The sequence below is a fragment of the Heteronotia binoei genome, chromosome 20 (genome assembly GCF_032191835.1).
Source record: "Heteronotia binoei isolate CCM8104 ecotype False Entrance Well chromosome 20, APGP_CSIRO_Hbin_v1, whole genome shotgun sequence".
NCBI lineage: Eukaryota > Metazoa > Chordata > Lepidosauria > Squamata > Gekkonidae > Heteronotia > Heteronotia binoei.
This window is the reverse complement of record NC_083242.1, coordinates 34,146,511-34,155,108: the sequence shown is the minus strand read 5'-3', so window position 1 is coordinate 34,155,108 and position 8,598 is coordinate 34,146,511.

The following is an 8,598-nucleotide window of genomic DNA, read 5'->3' as shown; positions in this document are numbered from 1 at the left end:
CGTTTTAACCTGTCTGCTCAGCAATTTCATCGAATGCCCACGAGTTCTTGTATTGTGAGAAAGGGAGAAAAGTACTTCTTTCTCTACTTTCTCCATCCCATGTATTATCTTCTAAACCTCTATCATGTCACCCTGCAGTCGACATTTTTCCAAGCGAAAGAGCCCCAAGCGTTTCAACCTTTCTTCATAGGGAAAGTGCTCCAACCCTTTAATCATTCTAGTTGCCCTTCTCTGCACCTTCTCTAATGCTATAATATCCTTTTTGAGGTGCGGTGACCAGAACTGCACACAGTACTCCAAATGAGACCGCACCATTGACCGCACTCCTCCACTTGCAGCTGCTGGAATGGCCTTGGGTCAGCCAGAGCTCTCTTAGGAGTTGTCCTTGAAAGGGCAGCTGCTGTAAGAGCTCTCTCGGCCCCACCCTCACCGTGTCCCCATCTTTCTCCCTCGACAGTTCCCCCATCAGTTAAACTCAAAAGCATCTTTCCTGCTTTACATGGAAGCTGTGTATGCCCAGAGAGGTTTAGTTGGTTGAATTTTTCCTCATTGACTTTCCTTGTTGATTTGTTTTACTTCTGGAGGAAAATTACTTGTTGAATTCCTGTTTGTTGGGGATGCTTACTTTGAGAGCTGGTTTGGTGTAGTTAAGTGTGCGGACTCTTATTTGGGAGAACCAGGTTTGATTCCCCACTCCTTCACTGGCAGCTGCTGGAATGGCCTTGGGTCAGCCATAGCTCTCTTAGATTAGATTAGATAATCTTAGGAGTTGTCCTTGAAAGGGCAGCTGCTGTAAGAGCTCTCTCAGCCCCACCTACCTCACAGGGTGTCTGTTGTAGGGGGGGGGAGGGGGAGGTAAAGGAGATTGTGGCCACTCTGAGACTCAAGAGTATAGGACAGGATATAAATCCAAAAAAATCCAGTAACATCAAAAAAAGAAAGGCCTGAGAATTGCAGCGTTCATGCCTGAAACCTTTTGTCCCTCACCCCGGAAGAGGCTTCTCCTAGAGCAGGAGTGGCCAAACTGTGGCTCGGTAGCCACATGCGGCTCTTCCACACATATCCTGTGGCTCTCAAAGCCCCCACAGCCCCATCAGCTGGCTTGGAGAGGGCATTTAAAGTCTCTTTAAATTACTTCTCCAAGTCAAACTAGCTGGCAGCCTGGACAATGCATTTAAAGTTGCTTTCTTTCCACCTCTCCCTCCCTCCCCATCTTTTTGCTTTCCTTCCTTCCTGCTCTCAAACATCTGATGTTCACGTCTTTCGGCTCTCAAACATCTGATGTTTATTTTGTGTGGCTCTTGTTAAGCAAGTTTGGCCACCCCTGTCTTAGAATAACCCTGTAGCTTGTATAAGCGGCAACATCTTGAAAACAAGACACTGGTCTAAAAGATAGAGAGGATGGGGCGGCATTGTCTTCTGTGGCTCCAGAAGGTATGACTGAAACCAATGGGTTGAAATTAAATCTAAAGAGTTTCCGGCTCAACATTAGGAAGAACTTCCTGACCGGTTCCTGAGTGGGAAAGAAGCTGAGAGTGGTTCCTCAGTGGAACAGGTTTCCTTCTCGGGAGGTGGTGGGCTCTCCTTCCTTGGAGGTTTCTAAACAGAGACTGGATGGCCATCTGACAGCAACGAGGGTCCTATGAATTTTGGGGGAGGGATTTGTGAGTTTCCTGCATTGTGCAGGGGGTTGGACTAGATGGCCCTGGAGGTCCCTTCCAGCTCTATGATTCTATGAAAAGAACTCTATACCAACAGAGCAGAGCTTTTATTCATTTCCTACAATGCACCCAAACCAAAACTACACCTTTGGGGGTGGGCAAAGCTGGCTGTTTCATGGACCAGATCACCTTCAGACCGTTTTCTTCCCAGCACAGCTTCTATGAAAAGCCCAGACGAAGACGAAGAAGAAGAAGAAGAAGAAGAAGAAGAAGAAGAAGAAGAAGGAGGAGGAGGAGGAGGAGGAGGAGGAGGAGGAGAAATTGAATTCATATCCCGCCTTCCAATCCGAATCTCAGAGCAGCTCACAATCTCCTTTATCTTCCTCCCCCGCAACAGACACCCTGCGAGGTAGGTGGGGCTGAGAGAGTTCTGACAGCAGCTGTCCTTTCAAGGACAACTCCTGTGAGAGCTATGGCTAACCCAAGGCCATTCCAGCAACTGCCAGTGAAGGAGCGGGAGAATCAAACCCGGTTCTCTCAGGTAAGAGTCGGCACACTTAACTACACCAAACCAGCTCTCAAAGTAAGCATCCCCAACAAACAGGAATTCAACAAGTAATTTTCCTCCAGTAGTAAAACAAATCAACGAGGAAAAATTCAACCAACTAAACCTCTCTGGGCATACACAGCTTCCATGTAAAGCAGGAAAGATGCTTGCGAGTTTAACTGATGGGGGAACTGTCGAGGTAGAAAAACGGGGACACGGTGAGGGTGGAGAAGCCAGGGCAGGAAGCCCAGGGCAGAAGGAAGAGAAACAGGAGTGCATCAGAGGTGGAAATGCGGAGGTGGTATAGTCAAGGAAAAAAGCTGCAACCGCAAGACAGAAATCAGAGCAAGGGCGTCGTACTTCACAGAGGCAGAATGTCTCATCCGGGCTGTGTGAAAGGACTGAGAGTCTATTAAGAGTGGGAAGCATTAAAGAGGGTCACAGCCACAGTGGAATTGGCAACTCCAGACAAAGACGCCTCCATGACAGGCATGTCGAGCCGTTTGGAGGAAAGGAAGCGACAACCTGGGATGAAAGCCAGCTTTGGGAAATGTAACAGGGGTACCAGAAGCAGAGGAGATGGGAGGCAACGTGATGACGTAGGGAAGGGGCAACGGATGCGGAGGGGAGGGGTGGAAAAAGGTGAAAAGAAGAGCACACTGGGTCCAAGGGAAGGGAAAGGGGATATCCGGGGTAAGCAGCGCTGAACTTGATTACGTATCCAGAATTTATACGCTCTGTAGAAGGAGGAAGATCAGACTGAAGATAGAGAGAGGATGCAAGAGCGTTATCTTGGGTGGAATCTGGGATGGGGGAAAACCACCGGGATAATATCTGGGGCGGAAACAGGAAGTACACAGGGCAGGAGTCACACATCTGGAGCAACAGCAAAAGGAGGGGAGAGCGACAAGCAATACTCCCTCTAAGCTGTGGAATCTTGTGAGCAAAAATTTGACTTTGTGAGCGACTGGCATTGAACTTGCGAGCGAGCAATTTGGCTACCGCATACATTGGCTTGCTCTGGGGCCACCCTTCCTGAGCGAAGACGAAAATGCGTGAGCTGGGGGCTAAAAAACTGAGCTAGCTCACGCTAACTCAGCTTAGAGGGAACACCGGTGACAAGAAAGTAATCTCAGATGTGGGACAAGCAGAGAGACAACTGACACAGGACCATCTTTCGCACGCACCCCCCCCCGAGAAATAACAGTAGCAGAATCAGACAGGTGTAACAATGAGGTTTACGTATGCACAACTTTGGCCCCCAAATGAGAAGGGAGCACTCCCTGGAGAAGACTGATGCCGGGAAAGACAGAAGGCAAAAGAAGAAGGGGACGGCAAAATGAGATGGCCGGACAGCGTTACTGATGTAACTAACATGAATTTGAGCAGACTTCAGAGGATGGTGGAAGACAGGAGGGCCTGGCGTGACTTAAGAACATAAGAGAAGCCATGCTGGATCAGGCCAACGGCCCATCCAGTCCAACACTCTGTGTCACAGAAGAACATAAGAGAAGCCATGTTGGATCAGGCCAGTGCCCATCCAGTTCAACACTCTGTGTCACATAAGAAGCCCTGTTGGATCAGGCCAATGGCCCCTCCAGTTCAACACTCTGTGTCACAGAAGAACATAAGAGAAGCCATGTTGGATCAGGCCAGTGCCCATCCAGTTCAACACTCTGTGTCACATAAGAAGCCCTGTTGGATCAGGCCAATGGCCCCTCCAGTTCAACACTCTGTGTCACAGAAGAACATAAGAGAAGCCATGTTGGATCAGGCCAATGGCCCATCCAGTCCAACACTCTGTGTCACAGAAGAACATAAGAGAAGCCATGTTGGATCAGGCCAGTGCCCATCCAGTTCAACACTCTGTCACATAAGAACATAAGAGAAGCCATGTTGGATCAGGCCAATGGCCCATCCAGTCCAACACTCTGTGTCACATAAGAAGCCATGCTGGATCAGGCCAACGGCCCATCCAGTCCAACACTCTGTGTCACAGAAGAACATAAGAGAAGCCATGTTGGATCAGGCCAGTGCCCATCCAGTTCAACACTCTGTGTCACATAAGAAGCCCTGTTGGATCAGGCCAATGGCCCCTCCAGTTCAACACTCTGTGTCACAGAAGAACATAAGAGAAGCCATGTTGGATCAGGCCAGTGCCCATCCAGTTCAACACTCTGTGTCACATAAGAAGCCCTGTTGGATCAGGCCAATGGCCCCTCCAGTTCAACACTCTGTCACATAAGAACATAAGAGAAGCCATGTTGGATCAGGCCAATGGCCCATCCAGTCTAACACTCTGTGTCACATAAGAACATAAGAGAAGCCATGTTGGATCAGGCCAATGGCCCATCCAGTCCAACACTCTGTGTCACACAGTGGCCAAAAAAAACAGGTGCCATCAGGAGGCCCATCAGTGGGGCCAGTACACTAGAAGCCCTCCCACTGTTGCCCCCCAAGCACCAAGACTACAGAGCATCACTGCCCCAGAAATAAGAACATAAGAGAAACCATGTTGGGTCAGGCCAATGGCCCATCCATTCCAACACTCTGCGTCACATAAGAGAGGCCATGTTGGATCAGGCCAATGGCCCATCCAGTCCAACACACTGTGTCACACAGTGGCCAAAAAACCCAGGCACCATCAGGAGGTCCATCAGTGGGGCCATGACACTAGAAGCCCTCCCACTGTTGCCCCCCCAAGCACCAAGAATACAGAGCATCACTGCCCCAGAGTCCCAACAATATGCTGTGGCTAATAGCCACTGATGGACCTCTCCTCCATATGCTTATCCAATTCCCTCTTGAAGCTGGCTATGCTTGTAGCCATCACCTCCTGTGGCAGTGAATTCCTCGTGTTAATCACCCTTTGGGTGAAGAAGGACTTCCTTTTATCAGTTCTAACCTGACAGCTCAGCAATTTCATTGAGTGCCCATGAGTTCTCGTATTGTGAGAAAGGGAGAAAAGTACTTCTTTCTCTACCTTCTCTTTCCCATGCATTATCTTGTAAAACTCAATCATATCACCTCGCAGTCGATGTTTCTCCAAGTCAAAGAGCCCCAAGTGTTTTAACCTTTCTTCATAGGTTATTCACATTCCTTCATTGACATGCCTATGCACATATCTATCTAGACAGATACACAAAGCTTTACCTCTGGCCACTTTCAACAAATTGCTACTGCTGACTTAGAAGAAGAAGATGAAGATATTGGATTTATATCCCGCCCTCCACTCAGAAGAGTCTCAGAGCGGCTCACAATCTCCTTTCCCTTCCTCCCCCACAACAGACACCCTGTGAGGTAGATGAAGACATTGGATTTATATCCCGCCCTCCGCTCCGAAGAGTCTCAGAGCGGCTCACAATCTCCTTTCCTTTCCTCCCCCACAACAGACACCCTGTGAGGTAGATGAAGACATTGGATTTATATCCTGCCCTCCACTCCGAAGAGTCTCAGAGCGGCTCACAATCTCCTTTCCCTTCCTCCCCCCCAACAGACACCCTGTGAGGTAGATGAAGATATTGGATTTATATCCCGCCCTCCACTCCGAAGAGTCTCAGAGTGGCTCACAACCTCCTTTCCCTTCCTCCCCCACAACAGACACCCTGTGAGGTGGGTGGGGCTAAGAGAGCTCTTACAGCAGCTCCCCTTTCAAGGACAACCTCTGCCAGGGCTATGGCTAACCCAAGGCCATTCCAGCAGGTGCAAGTGAAGGAGTGGGGAATCAAACCCGGTTCTCCCAGATAAGAGTCCACACACTTAACCACTACACCAAACAAGTGCAGAAATCGCACACATGCCCACACATCTACAAGTGAATAACTTAAGACAGTAGCTGTGTTGGCCAGCAGCGGAACACCTAGAACCAAGCATTAGCAGCACCAACAAGAATGTTCAGGGTATGAGCTTTTGAGAGTCAAAGCTAAAAGAAAATGAAAATCTTGTTTACCTCGAAGATGCTTTAATATACGTATGAATATAACATACACACATGTATCTATACCACGGGTAGCCAAACTGTGGCTCAGAAGCCACATGTAGCTCTTTCACACACAGGCCCTGTTCACACAGTTGTTGAGTCCGTGTTAAGCGGACCCGGTTCTGTTCCGAATATCTTTGTTCCGGATATTATCGATCAGACTGCCATACCGCAATTCGAATCACTCCGCGGTGAAACTGTCTTCTGCCGTCCACACGACGGCACCATGCAGTTCGTTTTTTCCTCCACTTTAATGCGCACAGGTTAAACCATTATGTGGTTATGCAGTTATGCACATATCGCTCAGTAGTTAAAAAAAATGGCGACCGTAAACTGGATATCTGAGGCTCCTTTTGCTCCGGGACAGCCTTCAGACATCCGGAAGTTGGTCGAGAACTATCCAGACAGGGAAACTACGAGGTGAAACCGGAGAGCTCAAAAAACACCGCAAAGGAGCAGGTAACAAAATACTCTGGTTCCGAAAAGGATGGGGGGAGGGGCTACTACGAGTTAATACCGGGAGGCAGATGTTGCTGTCTGATCAGCCACTTTTAATCCGGTATGAAACAACAGCGACAAGTGATTATACTGGGTGTCTGAACAGCCTCATATTGCGTGGCTCTCAAAGCCTCCAACAAACCCTTCAGCCAGCTTGGAGAATGAGTTTAAAGTTAAAGTTGCTTTCTTTCCACCTCTCCCTCCCAGCCCCCATCTATTTTCCTTCCTTCCCTCTTGTGGCTCTCAAACATTGAATGTTGACGTCTTGCGGCTCTCAAACATCTGACATTATGTGGCTCTTAAGTTAAGCGAGTTTGGCCACCTCTGCTCTAGGGCATTGCACCCTGCTGAGGCAGAGACCAGCTCCCGTGGAAAAAATGTCTACTTTGGAGGGTGGACTCTATGGCTTTATGTCAGGGTTGCCAACCCCCTGGTGGGCCCTGGAGACCTTCAGTTTGACAGTGGCTGCTTGGAAGGGTAGGCTCTGTGGCTTTGTACCAGGGTTGCCATCCTCCAGGTGGGGCCTGCAGGTCTCCTACTTTGACAACTGAGCTCCAGCTGGCAGACAGCAGCTCCCCTGGAGACAGTGCCTGCTTTGGAGGGTGGGCTCTAGGCCTTCTGCCAGGGTTGCCATCCCCCAGGTGGGCCCTGGAGCCCTCCAGTTTGACCACTGAGCTCCAGCTGGCAGAGAGCAGCTCCCCCGGAGACAGTGCCTGCTTTGGAGGGTGGGCTCTATGGCCTTCTGCCAGGGTTGCCATCCCCCAGGTGGGCCCTGGAGACCCCCAGTTTGACCACTGAGCTCCAGCTGGCAGAGACCAGCTCCCCCGGAGACAGTGCCTGCTTTGGAGGGTGGGCTCTATGGCCTTTTGCCAGGGTTGCCATCCCCCAGGTGGGCCCTGGAGGCCTCCAGTTTGACGGTGGCTGCTTTGGAGGGTGGGCTCTATGGCCTTTTGCCAGGGTTGCCATCCCCCAGGTGGGCCCTGGAGCCCTCCAGTTTGACCACTGAGCTCCAGCTGGCAGAGAGCAGCTCCCCCGTGACAGTGCCTGCTTTGGAGGGTGAACTCTATGGCCTTATGCCAGGGTTGCCATCCCCCAGGTGGGCCCTGGAGACCTCCAGCTGGCAGAGACCAGCTCCCCCGGAGACAATGCTTACATTGGAGGGTGGGCTCTACAGCCTTTTGCCAGGGTTGCCATCCCCCAGGTGGGCCCTGGAGACCTCCAGTTTGACCACTGAGCTCTAGCTGGCAAGAGACCAGCTCCCCCGGAGACAGTGCCTGCTTTGGAGGGTGGGCTCTATGGCCTTTTGCCAGGGTTGCCATCCCCCAGGTGGGCCCTGGAGCCCTCCAGTTTGACCACTGAGCTCCAGCTGGCAGAGAGCAGCTCCCCCGTGACAGTGCCTGCTTTGGAGGGTGGGCTCTATGGCCTTCTGCCAGGGTTGCCATCCCCCAGGTGGGCCCTGGAGACCTCCAGCTGGCAGAGACCAGCTCCCCCGGAGACAGTGCCTGCTTTGGCGGGTGGGCTCTGCGGCACCCTCCCGTCCCGCGCCCCGCCCCCAAAGCCTCCAGGGCGGGAGGGCCACGGGGGAGGTGCCCTCCTCTCCTCTCCTCTCCTCCCCGCGCGGCCTGACCTGGACGACCACCTCGACCTCGTAGGCGTTGCCCTTGGAGCGCTGCTGCCCGCGGAACTTGGCGCCGCTGTAGAGGCGGCTGGTGGTGACGCCGGGCTGGGCGGTGTTGATGGGGGGCGGCGGCTCGAGGCGGGCGGAGGAGGCGCCGGGCGGGGGCGGCGGGGGCGGCGGCGGGCAGCAGCAGGAGGCGCTCCGCACCGGCATGGCCGGAGGGTCCCCGGGCGCCACCGCGGCGAAGGCCCTGCTCTTCCTGCGGCTGCTGCTGGGCCTCCTTCCGGGCCTGCCG